This window comes from Psammomys obesus, unplaced genomic scaffold, assembly GCF_907164565.1.
Source record: "Psammomys obesus unplaced genomic scaffold, mPsaObe1.curated_primary_1811, whole genome shotgun sequence".
Taxonomy (NCBI): domain Eukaryota; kingdom Metazoa; phylum Chordata; class Mammalia; order Rodentia; family Muridae; genus Psammomys; species Psammomys obesus.
Genome location: NW_026587216.1, coordinates 3,200,644 through 3,218,518, shown reverse-complemented (window position 1 = coordinate 3,218,518; position 17,875 = coordinate 3,200,644). Strand labels below are relative to the sequence as shown.

The 17,875-nt window shown below is 43.7% G+C and overlaps 1 protein-coding gene across 2 annotated transcripts in view; it reads right to left on the bottom strand.

The window, feature by feature from the left end:
- Positions 1 to 17,875, bottom strand: part of Ankrd55 (ankyrin repeat domain 55) — an 87,720-nt gene that overhangs the window by 69,239 nt on the left and 606 nt on the right. The window lies entirely within an intron of this gene.

Genomic DNA, 17,875 nt, shown 5'->3' with positions numbered 1-17,875 from the left:
CTATCTATCTATCTATCTATCTATCTATCTATCTATCTATCTATCTATCAGATCTTCACATTAAGTTGGGACATTTTGTTAAGATGATTCCCAGTGTCTCTGGGCATAAGAACTAGGGCCCCAACTTAAAAGATGGACCTGGTTTCTCGTTATATGTGCACATTTAAAGATGCTGGCAGTAGTTCCTTGGAAGGAGAAGCCCGGTTGGGTCAGGGAGCTGCTAAAAGTGACAACAGAACCATGGAGCTGTTTGTTTCTTTTTGTTTTGAGATAGGGAATTGCCATGTTGCCCTTGATGGCCTGGAACTCACTCTGTAGGTCAGACTTGCCTCAAAGTTCATGCGTGATCCTCCAGCCTCTGTTTCCGCTGTGCTGTGTTTCCGGGCGCTATGTCATCACGCCGTTCAACTGTGGGGTTTTATAGTCTGCGTGCTACGAAATCACGTGTTCACGTGCTGTTCATGACTGAGTGCGGTAAGACACATACAGCTCCTTCATCACAGTATAGCACTGCACTTTGTCGCAGAATTAGGATCCCAAAAATATGTTGTCTGAGGACTTGAAAATCACTTTTAATGTGCAACATCTCTGAATCTGTAAATTACCTGTGGGGCTCATCCAGAGGTGGCTGAATCACTCTGTTCTGTCTCTCAGCCTCCCCTCACCCTGATGCTGGCTTCCTCTGAGCACTCTTGGATGATCATCTTTCAGCCAAACAGCTGTTTCAGTGGATTTATTTTGTTCTGATCCAGTGGCAGAACATCTGACCTGGAACGAAGCTATTAAGCATTTGCACCGCCGTGGCTAAGGTGACGTATTCAGGGCTGTGAACTGATTAGAATGTGTGGAGAGTAAATATACCCCACCCCACCCCCGGGATTGTCGAGAGCACTGTTCTCTCTCTCTCTGTTCCACCACCCATGATTCAGGAAGCTTGCCCTTAGCTTCAGAACAGAAAACCAGTTTAAGAAGAATGAGGATGAGACAGAGAACAGAGGAGAGGTGGGTGAAGAAGAGAGCAGAGGCCTGCTGACATCATTTAAACCCCCAATCGCCATGCCTCAGGCCAACAGTATCTCCAGAACAGTTACATGTGCCATACATCCCTTTGATTTGTTTATTTTTTTTTCATAGCAAAACTAAAGTTTTATAATTTGAAAAGATGTGTACGTAATTATTCCAATAAAAATAGGATTGACATAAAAGGCAACTGGAAACTTTGAATTTAGGTCACAAATAGGTCTTGTCAAGTAGTTTTGAGTGATGTTTATTTTTTGGCTTGTCATTTTTGTACTGTCTTGTGGATATGCTTTAGTTTTTCTCTTTAGTCTATGAGAGAGTTCAAAGCAAGGACGATTTTAGCAGTGGCACATGAGCAAAGAACATAGGTGTTAGATGGATATCAGCGCCACAGGAATTAATGTATTAATGCACTAGGCAGAAACTCGTTCGATAATTGATTATAACCATGTTGAGGGAGGTGACAGGGCCACTCCATTTTCTTCACACGTCAGTGTCACACTGAGACAAGCGGCCTGTGTGTTAAATGTGGCTGGAGGAGGCTGGGAATAGTTAGAGGAGGGGAGCTGGACTGAGATGTAAGGGTCTTTATTTGTGTCTCATGAATGAGAGTGGGTCGGTTTGTTCTGGAGATAATTCCGTCAGGTCACGATAGTGGTCTACCTCATTGAGGTAGTCTATCCTCAAAAGTAGTCTACCTTCAAAAGTAGAATTTTTGAGTGGTCTACCCTCAAAAGTAGAATTGCTGGATCGTGTGATTATACTGTCCCGGTGTTCAGTTTTTAATGATCAGCTATACTGTTTGTGTTGATTAGTTGTTTGTTTTTGTTTTGTCAACTTGACCCAAGCTAGAGTCTTTTGGGAAGATGGGCTCTCAACTGAGAAAATGCCTTATACGACTGACTTATAGGCAGGTCTATAGGACATTTTCTTGATTTATAATTGATGTGGGAGGGTCCGGCCCACTATGGGACTTGTCATCCCTGTCTAGGTCTCTCTGCATTATATAAGAAAGCAGGCTGAGCAGGCCACGGGCAACAAACACTGAGCACTGTTACTCTACGGTCTTTCTGTTCCTGCTTCCAGGTGCCTGCCCTCGCTTCCCTCAGAATTAACTTGTCACCTGAGAGGTGGAAGATGAAATGAGCCCTTTCCTCAAGTTGCTTTTGGCTGTGGGGTTTTAATCACAGCAATAGAAACCCCTACTAAGACACTATTTTTCAAGGCAGCTGCACCATTTTATATCACCACATCTGCACACGGGTTCTAATTCCCCACATCCTCATCACATTTATTGTGTGTGAAAGTGCATTATTTTTTACAACAGCCATCCTTTGGAGTATGAAGTGGTATTTAGTTGTGGTTCTGAATTACATTTCCCTAATGCTTGGGAACACTGAACATCTTTTTCATGTGTCATAGACTGTCCCTCTATGTTTAAAGGAATGCTTATCAAAACTCTTTGTTCACTTTGGAATAGGATTGTCGTTTTTTTGGTGTCGGCTTGTAGGAATATATAAAGAAGTGTATCATTGATATTAACTCCCATATCAGGTGTTTGGTGCGCAAGCATCTACATCTATGGCTTTCCTGTTTGCACTGTTAATAGTGTCTCACAATCTAATTTGTTTATATTTCTCTTTTGTTGCCTAGGCATTTGATATCATATTCAGGAAGTCATTGCCAAATCCGTTGAGAGATGGTCTTTCTTTGGGGCCCTTTTCTAAAAGTGTTTTGGTTCTAGGCATTATGATTGGGTCTTTGAAATGCTTTAAGGTTAGAGTCTAATATCTTTCTTTCCTGTTGTTAACTAGTCTCTCAAACACTGTTTCGAGGACAATTATTGAGTGATCTCAGCACTCTTGTTAAAGTTTAGCTAACCGCAGGTGTACGGAATCATCATCTCTGAACTCAGTTCTGTTCGGTTGACCTGTATTATTACTATCTTTAGGCCAGTACTGTGCTTTTTGATTGCTGCAGCTTTAGAATTTCTAAAATCAGGAAAAGTGAGGCCTCCCTCCCATTTTGTTTTTCTATTGCAAAACTGTCGGAAATGTCTGGAAGTCCATTGAGATTCTATATGAATTTTTATAATGAAATTTCCTATTTTTATAAAAATGTCATTAAGTTTCTGACAGAGATTGTAGTGAATCCTTAAGCTTCTTTGAGAATTGTTGACATCTTAAAATGCTTTTGTAACTCCGGAAGCCCAGGATATCTTTTAATTTATTGGCATTTTCTTTAATTTACTTCAGCAACTCATTGTAGTTTTGGGTATGCAAGTCTTTTGCCTTCTAGATTAAGTTTATCTCTAACTACTTTATTCTTTTGTTGCTATTGTGAATAGTGTTGTTTTCAGAGGCCTTTTATACAAACAATGCTACAATGAAATTGTTCTGTGACCCCTCAGCGGTCAGAAGTAACAGTAAATAAGTGATGGAGAAACACATTTGAGTTATTAGAGCTTGACAGGAACGTTCTGGGTCACGCCACAAAGTAACAAGCATCCTGCCAAAGATGGGTAGCTCTGGCTAGAAGACCATCCAGAAGCATGCTTAGAAGGAACTGAGTGAAACACAGAGAAGGGAGAACAGAGGACCTACAAGGCTGGTCCAAATGAGCCTCCAAGGTCATTTAGCTGAGGATATGCTGTAAAACTAGCAATTGAGGACTAGAAGACTCTTTCTTAGTGGCTGGGTATTTGAAAGTCCCAGTCTAAAACATAGCGAGTGTGGCTCCCCAGTTCTAGTCTTGGAGCTGCTATAAAGAACTTCTGCAGAAACAAGAGGGATATTGCAGAAATAATAGGTACAAAGAAAAGAATGACAGATAGTCCTTTGGAATAAAAAATGGTGGCAAGTCATTTCTTTTTTCAACAGAAGGCCACACGCCCACCTAACGTCACCCATAGCTCTAAATAACTGAACAACACATGTCCCTTTCTTTCCTCTATGTATTTACCTATGTATGTATGCATGTATCTGTCTGTCTTCTATCAGCTACCTGTTTAGCACTATGAATTCATCATGTGTCTATTGCTCTTCCCAAGGAGCAAGTTTTGAGTGCTTCTTGCCTCTGGGTATGAAGCCCAAGCAGATAGACCTACACACAGCCGTTTGCAGAGAGACTCCAGAATGCGCACAGAGGGAGAGAGCTGATGGTAGAGAAAAAGAGAGAGGCATGACATAAAGGAATAGGAAGAGCCATGTGAGGAAATATTGGCTGTATATTCTGAAACATTTTATGTGTGTCTATGTATGAAATGCAGAAAGGACCAGAAGAGAAGATGCAGAAAGCTGAATGTCTTGGACATGTTCTCAACTTACTATATTACTTAGACTCTACATAAGGAATCAGCATTGTTTATGCTTATCAAAGTTAGCCAAGCTTTTCTTCTTTTAAATGTTGAGAGAGATGTGTCTTAGAAGTTTTACATTACTAAAAAAGTAGACAGAGTTTCTACGGCGATGGCTGCTATGGTTTGGCTATAATGTGCTTCCTGAAAGGTTCATGTGTTAGGACGTTGGTCTCTAGTGAGTGGTGCTGTTTTGGGAGCCTCTGAGACCATTAAGAGGTAGTTTTTTAGCTAGAGGGAGTCTTGCAGGGGGGGATGAGGGTGTGGGTGTGGGTGATGGTGGGGTGGGGGTGTCCTTGAGGGTCTCTTGTTTCTAGCCCCTTGTGAAGTAGTTACTTACTGCTTCCTTACTGCTGTGATATGAGGCCCTCTGTCCGCCATGCCTCGCTTGCAGGCTGGACTGACCCTTCTGTTTATATGAGCCAAAGTAAATCTTTCCTCCATTAGGTTGCTTTTTGAAGAGTTGGTCATAGTTACACAAACACTTCAGTAATATAAGTAGAGAAACAGTTCCTGGACAATTTAAAATTCTAAAAACCAAAGAACTCTATCGTAAAACCTCTTACCCTTTTACTATTAAATGTATGGGGAAATTAACACAAAGAAAACATTTCATGATTTATACTGAAAAAGCTGGCAATGGATAAAGCCATCTGCTAGGTTATTTGTGTAGTTGAAATCTGGGGTTTGTTCAAAGGGAATTTTGGGTTTACTCAGTGAGTGACTTAAGCCAACACAGCTATTATAAAAAGAAAAGCAAAGGTAAAAAGTTTCATGGTGAAGGCAAACAAAAGCTGTGCTTCAGGAGTGCTCTTCAGTGTTGCCTGTGAACTATTTCCAGCCTACAGCGAGATGAGCAATAGACACTCTGTGCTTAGAAACTGTGCATCAGTTTCGCAGACTTTCTGTCTATTGAATAATAAAATTCGAACTTACAGAAAATTCTGACTAATACTCTGGTAGATGACAAAACCAAACAAATGAACAAACAAGCAAACAAACCAGATAAGTATTTTAAGTGATTAACTTTTACTTTTAAAAAAAATGGAAGGATCAGTAAAGATTTTTTTATATCGCCTCTTGCCTTGTTTTGCATGGCCAGAAATCTAACTGTTTTCCGGCTGTGTTAGAGATTGTTTAGTCCTGAGAGCCTAGTGCTAACATCAAGCCTTCACATGTACCACTGGCTCTTAGCAATGTTCTGGGTGCTCTGTGCTCCTCTGATTCTCCATATGCACAGGTTCTATTTTCAGAGCTGTGGAGTCCTTTGGAAGACACTGGTTGCGTTCATTACTGAGCCCATTTTGTTGAAAGTGCTTTGAAGTCAGATTAACACCTGTACTGCTTAAGCTGTTCCCCTTTTGTGGGAGGGCCAGGTTACTATAGAGGTCGTTTTAGTTTTCAGAGTCTAAACCAGGTGATTTGACATAGTTCTTTTATTTGATTCTATTCTGCGGATCCTAGGGAGACTGAGCTCACCACTGAGTCACCCAAGATGTTTGAATTCACTTGGAACATTTACAGAGGGCATCTGCAGATCTTAGAGTACTTTTTCAAGTACAACTGATCGCCTCTGGGGAGTTTAAATATACTCAGGCATCTATGGACTCTGCACTTCCTATAAGACAGCAAAATCCTGGTCACAAAGATGTAGAAGTCTCTGTCCTTCAAAACAACCTGATGCCGTGGACAGTAAAATCATTTAAAGGGATACTTCACAGGACATTCTCCTAATTTAGACTTCTTTCCCCCTTCCACACAGTTATCCTGGGTATTGTGGGGTCAGCAGGAAAATTACATCTTGGGGCAACCTAGAAGGACCTAACTATTCCTAAGGGTGTAGGGCACTTTTCAGGAAGCAACCAGGCTTTCACAGCACCATAATGGTGCTATGTGACAACATTGCCACCCACTGGTGATGGAGAGTCTTTACATCTCTGACAGGGCTCTGAGCCAGGGGAAAGCCAGTGTTGTTGAGAACAATTCAAAGCCAGTTTGGAGCTCCCTAATCAAACAGGAACAAGCAAAGATGCCTCACTAGAAAATTCTTCCTTTTCTTTTTTCTTATTCTTGTGTATTTGTTTTGTTGAGTAATTAAATGATTACTTAATTTTAAAAAGCAAGCCTGGCTTGTTATGTAACCTTGGCTGGCCTGGAATTCACTTTGAAGACTGGCTTCAAATGTACAGCAATTCTCCTGCCTCTCTTTTCTGAGTACTGGGATTACAGAGTCAAAACCCTGACTGCACATTAGGATTGCCCTGGGAATTTGTAACGAATCAAAACAACAAATAAATAAATAAAGAAAAAAACCCGTTACATCTGAGTTCCATTCTTGAGCATTTTGATTTAATTGACCTGTCATTTTACATTATTTTTACTTTTTAATTTATAAATTATCAAAATCAGGATAAGAAGAAATATACCTGCAAAAATAACCAGCATTAAAGTGAGGTTGGGGGCTGGAGAGATGTCTCAGTGGTCAAGAGCACTGGCTGCTCTTACAAAGGATCCAGGTTTGCTTCCCAGCATCTACATGGCAGCTCACAACTGTCTGTAACTCACTCTTGGAGATCCAATGCCCTTTTCCGGCCTCCAAGGGCACCAGACACACATGCAGTACCCAGAGAGCCATGCAGAGAAAAATACCCACACACATAAAATAAGTAACTTTTTAAAGAAGTTGGTGTCTTGTAGATACTTATAAACAAGTTACCATGTCAAAAGATTTCAAAATATTGTTTGCAAAATATTTCTAAGATGTGAATGACTGAACTTAACACAGCTAGTTTGACAATTTACTTATTACTATACATTTGAATATTCGTTTTGCCTCAGCCTCAAGGATACTGAATATTAACACTCTCTGTAAGTTAACACTACTGTGAAAGGAGACTGCTGTGCCATTTCCAATGGTCATTTCTTGTTACTAAGAGGTGTTTTTTTTCTTTGCTTTTGTACGCATTTATGAACAAGCTATCTGCTGTTGTCCTCTGTACCTTATTATTTCAAGGCATCTGTCTTCCGACTCCGGAAGAGCTTCAGACACAGTAAGGATGTTAACCCTTCATCCGCTAGAGATATAGCAGCCTTCGTCACCTCTTTGCTACTTAAGTTCTCATTCAGCTCTTTTAGGTTTTTCAGCATTTATATTGTCAAAAAATCTGTGCATACTATATTTAAAACTTATTGCATTTATGATTAGAAAGATTTTCCTTGTTGGACTTTACACAGACTTATTTGTAAACATTTAACTTTGCTTAACATGATTTTTTTTATTTTATTTTACTTTTGTACAATTGACTTTACCCAATTATTCAATTGGATAATTCCTCCCCACCCCTAGTTTATAATGGCCACCTGGTTAGATCCTAAATCATCAGCATTTTCGAGGAGGAGCCTTGGGTAGCCCTGGCTGTGGAGCCGGGATGTGGGAAACAAGGACCTCCCCGGAGGGCCCTCTTTCTAGTGACTCAGGCACCCGGTTGGAGATGCAGCTGGTTTCTGCCACACCCACACCCCACAGGCTCCTAGGGAAGGGCCGCAGGAAAGGCTCTTAGCTTGTTTGTTTGTTTGTTTCTTGCACAGTTTCAAATTCTAAAACTTGTGGGGGCACTCTTGAAGAAATCACAACACAAAGATGGTGTCAGCGAAAATCAGCTCACAAATCCTTCCACAGAACACTCCCATTGAAAAGAGATGCTTTGTCATGAATCCATACAGAGGAAAAGACAGCTTGAACCTAGGGAGACGGCTTGTCCAAGTGACCTTAGGCAAGTCACTTATAATAGCTACCAGCACTTTCCAAGTCAACACAGTGGGCTGGGCTGGTTCTAGGGGCTTGGCATGTATTATGTCATTAAGTTTTGATAAAAATCTTAAGGGGATTGTTATAACTATCTTTATAAGCCTCTGATAGCCCACAGTAGCACTTACTAGGCAATTGCTGTGGGCCAAGCACAGTTCCAGGTACTTTGTATGTATTAATTCAAACCCTATAGCACACCTTTGTAGCCTTGTCATCTTGGCTTACAAGGCGAGAAGAGCTAGGAGCTGAGACATTAAACAGCAGCAGGCACCCTTGGAGTCTGAGCACTGAGCTTCAGCGGCCAGCACTTTATCACCGGAAATCCCTCTGTGTTTCACCCTCACGTGTAAGGATGAAACACGGGGGGAGTGGGGGAACTGTGCCTGGCTATACATTTAGAGTTGAAGTTAACTTTCAACTCTGAAAGTGTCATCATTGTTAGATAGGGCATGGCTGTGCTACCGTCCCCCAAACAGAAACAAACACCAAGGGGAAACAAAAGAGTGATTTAATTTAATTAAATCAAATCACTATCGAAGGTGATTTCTTCTATGAAATACGCAAACATTACAAACTAATTATTTGAATAATAAGTGTCTGCTTCAAAACTAGAGTGGGAAACATGGTTGGTACCCAAGTGTGAAAACAGCATCCTTAAATCGGTTCTTCTATGACCATCAGAAAGCAGATCCCTAGGTACTCTCTGTGTTCGGTGGTCCCTAACAGGACAGCCTGCTTATGGCTTATTCCAACTTAATGTTACTTATAGAACATTAAGTGAGCAAAGAAGAAGAGCGAAAATTCAGGTGAATTTAGATGCCCTTCTCGCTGATTTAAAAGGCCACGACATTAAAAAAGAAATACCCGTGAGTTCTGAGTCTCTCTGGTGGAACTAAAGATCAAAGGCCCAGTCTCAGTGATGAAACCGACAGGCCCACAACCAATGTTCAAGGAGCCCAGGTTGAGAGGGTTTTTGTTTGTTGGTTGGTTTGTTTGTTTCTTTATCACGTGCCTTGTTTACAGCACTCTGGCTCTCTGAACTGTCTTCTGGAGAAGTGTCAACTCCACACAGAAACAAATGGGCTGAGGAGGGCTCAGAAGCCTTGGCTTAGAAGCCAAGCCCTGTCAGTGCAAAACCTCCAGCCATCACAAGGCTCCCACAGGTCACATTCCAGGGCTTTTCCACTCTCTGATCCCCTCCCCCCCTCCCCCTCTTCAGATGCTGAGGCCATTCTTTGCTCCCCAGGCCAGTTTCCATGGAGACTGGTTCACCCCACCCTGAAAGAGCTTGGGCTGCCGCTATGAGCTGAGGTTGCTTGACCCATCTTCCTGAAGAGAGAAGCCAAGTCCAGGAACAGCAAATGAGAGGGAGAATCGTGCTCTGCCAAGAACTCCAGCTGCCTCACCATTCTTATCCTTCTAGTGCCACATGCCAAGAACGGGCTGGTGGAGCGCACTCACCGGTGGGACAGAGAATGCGCATCTTGGGGCGAAGAATGAGGAGAGACTGGGAACAAGATGCCTGAGTTAACATGGCTGTTTGACCCTTACCTTGTTGGCTTGGGCAGTCATGAAACTTTGGGTGGCCCAAAAACAGAACCTAGGTAGGAAACTGTGGCAAGGATTAAATGAGATGATTGGAAGGAAGGGTTTGCCACAGTGCCTGTCATGCCTGTCACATGAGTTGGGGTGCTAGCTCTTCTTGTGACTGGGCTAACAGTCCTGGATGGATTGCTTCTCTTTGGAAGCTGAGACTCATGAGGGCTGTGCTGCCATCTTGCTCTTGAGGAGCTGGAACAAGATGAGGTATGGCTATGAAGAACATATTTCTTCATTAGATAAGGGAATAGTTCATCTTTTGCTTTTTCTTGTGTTTTTTTTTTTTCTGAATAAAGTACTTATTAATTTCCTAAATAGGAAGAAAGTTTGTCCCTGTTAGAATCAATTGACATTGATTACTCTGCCACTCCTGATGATCATTATAAAGGATTTGAACAATACTGTGATAACTAGAGACACACACCACTTGAGGGCAATGTGGATTCTCTCTTGAGCTATGAGGAAGACTCAGATGAACTACGAAAGTGCAACTCAATTTTTAAAATAACGAGGAAGATGATAATTTCAAAAATCCCAATGCCATAAGAGACAAAGAGAGTCTACAGAAATGTACCAGATAAAAAGAAAGGAAAGCGACATGATAACTAAACAGAACGTCCCCGACACTAGCCTGAATTATTTACCGGAGATGGGGGTTGTATTATTGGGTCAGTAGACAACACTAGGATGCATTCAGTAGATTTAACACACACACACACACACACACACACACTCACGGTGGGGAGAGAGAGCAGATAATAAAATGAGCAAAAAAATAATACACTGTGTGAATCTGGGTAAAACTATTTAAATATTCTCTACAGTACTTTTGGTCTCCTATTTCTGTAAATTAAAAAATTGTCTTTAGGAGCTGGGGAGATGGCAAAGTGGGCAGGAATTCTTGCTGTGTGTGGACTGGAGTTTAGGCCCAGGCACCCACGTAAAAAGTCAAGCACATGTGTGTGTGTGTGTGTGTGTGTGTGTGTGTGTGTGTGTACCTACTATGTGGGCAGAGACAGGAGGATTGCTGTGGCTTGCTGGCCAGTCAGTCTAGCCAAAATGGCCTCTGGCCTTTCTGTGTACATCAAACATGTACATACACCATTCCTCCCACCACTGACTCGCTCATCCGTTCTCTTGCTTTCATGCACATGCACTCTGACCACTAAAAAGAAATGATTTTCAAATGAAAAGGTAAAAACTGATTAGAGCACTTGTCTATTATGTGCATGTATTTTATGTTCTGGGGGCACATTTAGAAATAGAAATGCTTCCTGCATGGAGTACAGTGCCTTCTCCTTCTCCAATATAACCAATGACACAGAACTGTCTCTTTAACGAGCAAGCGCTAGTCTCAATTTTCACACACAGAAACAAAAACAGACCGCGTATTAAGATCAGGCACCTGTCGGCAGAGAGTTAGTTGTGGGGTGAAGCTCTCCCGACTTTCAAAGGTAAATGAGAAAATCTGAGCTGCCGCTCCTTCATGATGTAATGGAACAAGCAGACACTGCCTGAATGCCCCACAGGCTTTCCGAGCATTTCAGCCGCTGGAAGCAGCCTTTCTGTGAGATGGTCTAGCCCAGTCACGTGCCACTTTTCACACCAGTCCTGAGCCTTCTCACCTTGGCCCATATCTGTGGGTGGGTGAGATGTTGGTTTCATCACATCTAGAAGTTTAGTGGTTTTCCTTTTATTCTAGGTGCCAAAAATATGGTGGCCGGGAACTCCATAGGCAAGGAGGTAATCTCCAGAGCTGCTGGGTCCTGAGGTGGAGTGGATGAATAGAGAAGGAGGAGAACTCTCAGTGCGGGAATCCGGTTCAGTTCTGCCTGAGTGGAGGGTTAGACTTCTGAAGTGGAACTGGTGACGTTGTGGGAAGCAACAGAGTTTGTACAGGAGACATGGTTGCCCAAGCAGGGGCTTTTTCAATCCCTGACGCCATGCTCAGACTCCCACTCCTAACAACAGAGCTGTCCTGTGTGGGGGGGAACGCTGCCCAATGCATCGCTTTCCTGGCCTCCAGCCTCCTTAAACGGGCTGGTGGCTGTTTGGCCAAGCTGCTCCCTTCTGTTCACAGCTATAAAAGGTGCTGGGAGGGGTGGGAGGAGAGGAGTACTTGGTTACTGCGGGTGGGGTCTTCGGAGGCACTGACAGATATGAGCCCTGGCAGTCTCCAGAATGGACCAGCCTCTCATAACCTGACCCAAGAGCTGGCTGATGGGAAGAAGTGAGCAGAACAGAGCAGGAGGCAGAGCCAGGCTTGGTCTTAGACAGCCCAGAACTTTGGCAAAAAGATTCTTCTTCCATCCCTTGCTCCCTCTGTTCTTGTTTCTTAACCCAGAGAAGGGACGAGGCTGAGTGTCAGCTCAGGGACAGCAGAGAATCCCATCCTAAACCCATGGGCTGGCGATTTGCCATGAGCTCTCCCTTCGCCTGAACTGTCCATCAGAAAACCAACCTCACATTCAGTCTTTCAGCCTGAAACCATCAACGAAACTCAGGTAAGGCCTCCTCTTCACTGCCTCCTCTGCCTGCTTTCCCTCGCTCTCTTCCTCAGATCCTTCCAAATTTGTGTATTACTCTTCCTTCGGAAGCATCTGGCTGCAGCCCTGCAGTTTTAACTTTTGCTTTGTTCAGCAAAATGCAAGTTTCTTGGCGTTCCCATTTTAGATGAGAAGTTGAGCTTAAAAATCAGCACATTTGTGTGCTGAGCTAAAATAGCACGGGCAACTTGATTGTGAAGAGAAGTGGTTCATCAATTTAATGTGTTTTTTGTTGTTGTTGTTGATGATGCCTTAATTTCCCCTGTTAAAATTTGTAGCTGCCCAATAAAACAACACACATTGACAAAAAGAACATAGGGTTTGAAGAAAAACAGCTTTGGGCTGGAATCCCAGCTTTGCGGTCCAACTTTGTGGTAATGATGTTGGGTAAGGTCATGAGCTTTCTGAAACTGTGCTGATAAAAAGGAATAAAAAGAAAGAGGATCATGGTAGAACTCCACGAGTTGGTCTACGTGAAGTCTTTAGCACTGGAGATTGCCTTTGCTGAGTGCTCAGAAGGCATTAGCTCTGCCACACGCTATCCTCACAGGTCCCATTCAGAGTAGGCACCACAGAGATGTTCCCTTTCATTTCTTATATGTCAACTTTCCACGTAACTTAAATAAGAACGCATTTTTTAAACTAAAAATCATGTTAAGATGTTTGCCTTATGTTCTTGTTCGGCCATCTTCTAGCTCACAGTCTGTCATGAAGGTAGGAACCTTGAGGTGGGAACTGAAACACAGGCCATGGAGTTAGGCTGTTACCTGGCTTGTTCTGTATGGCTTGCTCAACCTCCTTCTTTCCTTCCTCTCTCCCTCCCTCCCTCCCTCCCTCCCTCCCTCCCTTCCTTCCTGCCTTCCTATTTTCTTCCTCCTCTTTTTTCTCTTCTTCTTCTTTCAAGACAGGGTTTCTTTGTCTCTGTGTAACTCTGGCTGTCCTGGAACTCACTCTGTAGACCAGGCTGAGCTCCTCCTGCCTCTGCCTCCCAAGTGCTGGAATTAAAGGTGTGCACCACTTTCTTATACAGGCCCAGGACCACCCAGGAATGGCACTGCTCACAGTGGGCCAGGCCCTCCCACATCAGCCATTAATTAGGAAAATGCCTTCATAGACCAATCTGATGGTTGGTTGAGGTTCCCTCTTACCTGATGACCCTAGCTTGTGTCAGGCTGACAAAAAAACTAACCAGCACCTCTGCTTTTCTGAGAGTCCACTTCTATTTCATGTAGCCTTAGAGGTATGTTTATGTCTCAACTCCTAGAACCTATGATTATTGTTTTATATAGTGCATGTGTACATAATACACACACATACACAATTGCCTTAGATATGAAAATTTGGGGTTAAGACATAGATTACGAGTCATTTCTCCTGCATTGTCTGGAGCAGAAGGAGTTTGAGATGTGCACCATATACTGAGGAGACACATATAAACAGCTTGGTAGACCGAGATGTAGGTAGAGATGGGCATAATGGCGTCATGACAGCCCGAAACTGGAAGAAGCAAGGAAAGGTTCTTCCCTGAAAGTTCTAGAAGGAATATGCTCCTGCTGACATCTTGATTTCAGACTTTGGCCTTCCAGAACCAGGAGAGAGAGGATTTCTGTTGTTTTCAGCACCCATTGCTGGTGCTTCTTCATTTGCAGTATCTCCCAGAGACTAGTCAACTGTACTAACCCAAGCTTCCTCTCATCTTCCCAGCAATGCTCCGGCAAGAGACATGGGCTGTGTGTGAGGAGCCTGCAGTCCCAAGGTGGCTGCCTCAGCAGATCCATTTCCCAACAGCACCACAATAGGACCTGACCCTCCTCACTCTGATCCACACATGGGCTGGCTGGGCCAAAGGAGGCCGTGGAAACAAGTGTATCTCCTGTTTTTTCTCTGAGGTCAGGGTTTGTTTAGACATGGCAAAGTTTTCCTTTCACAGGTTGTGGCAGAGCTGAAAATGTCGACCCCCTCAGTTGCAGAGCATGCTGACTTGAGCAGGAGCCTCTGTGTTGTGTAGTAAGCCGTTTTACTAGAGCGCTTTCTTGCATGTGGGCTTTGAGAGGGAAGACAGCCAGGAGGAACACGTGGGATCAAAGCTGTTGCTATGGTGAGAGCTGAAAGCACAAGGCATAGGAGCAGGGAGCCTTGCGGACTTCGGTTTTCTCCTTCTAAAGTTTACAAAGCAAGCTAGAGGCTGGGCCAGTCAGATAATCTGGTCCTGGAGCCCGCAGACATCTTGTGCATATGCAAAACCACCCGTAGCACTTGGGAGAGGAGACCAAGGCCAGAGAACCATTGGCCCAGGCAGCCATGGGGGCTTGAGACAAGACTTTGTAGAGAAATACAGTCATGAAGATTTAACCCATGAGAGCAGTACACATGGCTCTCCTGTGTTCTCAGCCATGAGCTGAGCTGTGGTCTGAGCTGACCTCTGGTGGCTGCTAGGCCAGAGAGCTTGATGAATTGTAAGCTTACAGTTGCTTTGTCCTCTGCACAGGGAGCACCCAGGTCTTCAGACTGTGATTGTTACAAGAGCTACCTTGAGCTTCTCTTTGCCTCAATTTTCCTCCCTTGAAATGCTCGGGGGATGAACTGAGCATTTCACAATCTTTGCTTCTTATTGGGGGAACATCCTGGGGGAGGGGGATCAAGCCGTATTCAGACCCATCTTACCGGTAGCTAACCCCACAGGTGGGATCCAGGCAACACCATTTTCAGTGCCATCAATCCCCAGCCTATTTCCTGTGGAACCAAATTCAGGACCTAGTGGACTTTGTAATATCTGCTGTAGAACATGATGCTTTGAGCATAAGAGCTGCCATTTTTTTTTTTTTTTTTTTTTAAATCAGAGCAGCTGTGCTTCCTTGCAGGAGACCCTCAAAATAGAGCCTGTTGACAGTGGACATTCTTTCGTGGAGGGAGGGGTGGGGAGGATCCTTGGAATCTCACCTTGGATTCTGTCCACCCCCTCCTGTGCCTCCCAGCCATTTGTATGTAAGCCTACCTTAACTGCATGTAGCCTTGGTGTCTCTGAAGGTGCTGGGACACACAGGCTGGAGGTTTCACTAAGACTCTATCTATGCAGTAATAGAAAAGTTATCATCTGTGCTGGGGTGAGATTTTTTTGGTGGTATGGCAGCTTGGGGGTCACTCATGATCCCGTAAGGAACTCTCTGCTCTGTAAGCAAGCCCAGTTCTTTGGTTCTCCCAGTCCCTGGTGGTCTCTAAGGAGAAGGTAGGCGTTTGTCTACGTGTCCCTAGAGAAAGTTTTCAAAGCATATCTAAGCTGCTGCCAGAAGAAATGTCTTTGTCCACATATGCACGTGAATCTGGGGCTGTTGGCTCCAGTTCTCTGGTTGTTAGGATTCATAGCAGAACCCTTCCCTAGCGTTCCACCCGCATCCGGTTTTTATCTCTTTGTTTTTTGAGATCCCCTGGAGTGCACTGTTCGTGGAGATACTGCAATAGCAGGCTGAGACAGGGAGTGAAAGAAGGGAGCTCCCATTTCACCACCCTGCCCTATCTGGTAAGAACAGATACCCACCTCTTCTTAGCTGAAAGGTGAGAAACGGTCACATTCAACTTTCCCCAATCATTTTCCCACAGTTGGCTAAGTGACCTACTATTGAAATCTATCCAGGTTTTAAACGTGATTCGGATCTCCCATGCTTTGAAGGTAGAGGAAGGCCTAGTGGGAAACTAAAACCACACGGGCATCGTTTCTGTTAATTATCTCTCAGAAGTTATGCTAAGTGATCCCCTGGGGTCTGACAGAAGAAAGAATGCAAACTAGCAGCCCAGCAGCAACCAAGCCTCTCGACTGAGGATGGCTACATTTAAGCTGGAGGTCAAGGGGAGGAATGAGGTGGCACCAGAGACAGCAACAGCTGCCGCCATGATTTAAAAAAACGCTGCACCTCAGCAAAGTGGCTACATAAACATTTTCTTCTTTTTACTGCAGAGAATACGAAGGCTCAGAGGGGTTAGGTTAAAAACAAAACAACAACAAAACCACTAAGGTGGCAAAGCTAAGCTGGCTTGCCATTCTGAGCTACGAATGTATGAGCCTCTGTTTCCATCACGTAGTGATTTCAGAAAGAAAGGAGTAAGAAATGCAGAGAGAGCAAGGAGAGGGTTAATATTATGGGAAGAAGCAGGCAGAGGAATTGCTGTCAATTGCTCCCATAAAGGATGCTACAAGAAAATATACTAAACCTGCACTTTAATTTCGTCCTGAGCTCACGCCAGGTAGGAAGCACCACATTGGAGCAGATGAATTCATTTTTGAAGGCCTCGTTCTTCTGTAGTCAGCCCCTGCTCTCCCAAATTAGTCCCCAAAGTAAGCTCATTGTGTTTCTCTGCAGTTCCGTGGCTCAGCAACACTGTTTTTTAGCCAGCACGAATGGTTTGATTCTAAACAGACTCCTCAGTTCTGCTGATTTCTATCAGTAGAACAAAATGTACAGAATGAGGAGGGGGTAGGGGACTGGGATAAGGCCTCTTCCTGTGGGGCCTGTCTCCAGACTCGAAGTGAATCAAGATGTTCTCAAGGTTCTCTCTCTCTCTGTCTCTCTGTCTGCCTGCCTGTCTGTCTCTCCCTCGCTGTCTGTCTCTGTCTGTCTCTGCCTCTCTCCAAATAAGACTTGGAGAAGGCTCTATCTACTCACTGCTTCAGCAATCTAAATCTAAGTTATTATTTGAGGAACCTACTGAGCAAACATCATTCATTCATGAAGCCAGAGATTGATCCAGGGGAGGTAACACTGGCCCGAGGAAACGGAATTTCCTACCCAGGCTTCCACAGCCACCATTTCATGCTGTAGCTGAAAGAAAGAAATTTATCAAAGAATCTCAGTGCAGAAAGCGGGTTAGATGCCAGATATCTCATTGAAAAGGTTCTAGAAATGTCTGTTGCATTTAAAGAGTGGAACCCCCCCCCATACATAGATGAACTGTATAGCTACACGGATGACAAATACATGATTGGAGGCACACAGCATCTGCAAAGTCACATATGTGGACTGAAGGGCTGTATGTCTGGTGATGATAAGGATGTATTAATTTCATAGCCAAGGCCTGTGGAAGATGACTTCCTTTATGCAAATCAAGGGTGAGAAAAAGTGATTCTGTCATTGCAACTAAATAATACTGGTCTTAAGTCTCTGAACAGTCTTGAATGAGCTATTGTGTCAGCGTGAGCTGTCTGTGGGTCATGACTCTCTCGGAGGGGAATCCACAGTGGCTTGGGAAGGCTCTAGTGACGCAATATGAGATTTACGATTTACAGGCTGAAAGAGGCATGGCATGTATTCTGATATCACTTTCTCTAATATACTCCATGGCATGACATAAAGATAGCACTACCTAAAGTCGCTGATGTGCCTTAAACCCAAGCTAAAGAATGGGGCCAGGAATACATCAGCAAGACAGAAAGCCCATGAGCTTCTTTGTTTTCTCTTCCTAAAAGCTTATCAAACGAGAAGAGAACGTTCTTAACAGGTTTGCTTTTACACACACACACACACACACACACACACACACACACACACACACACA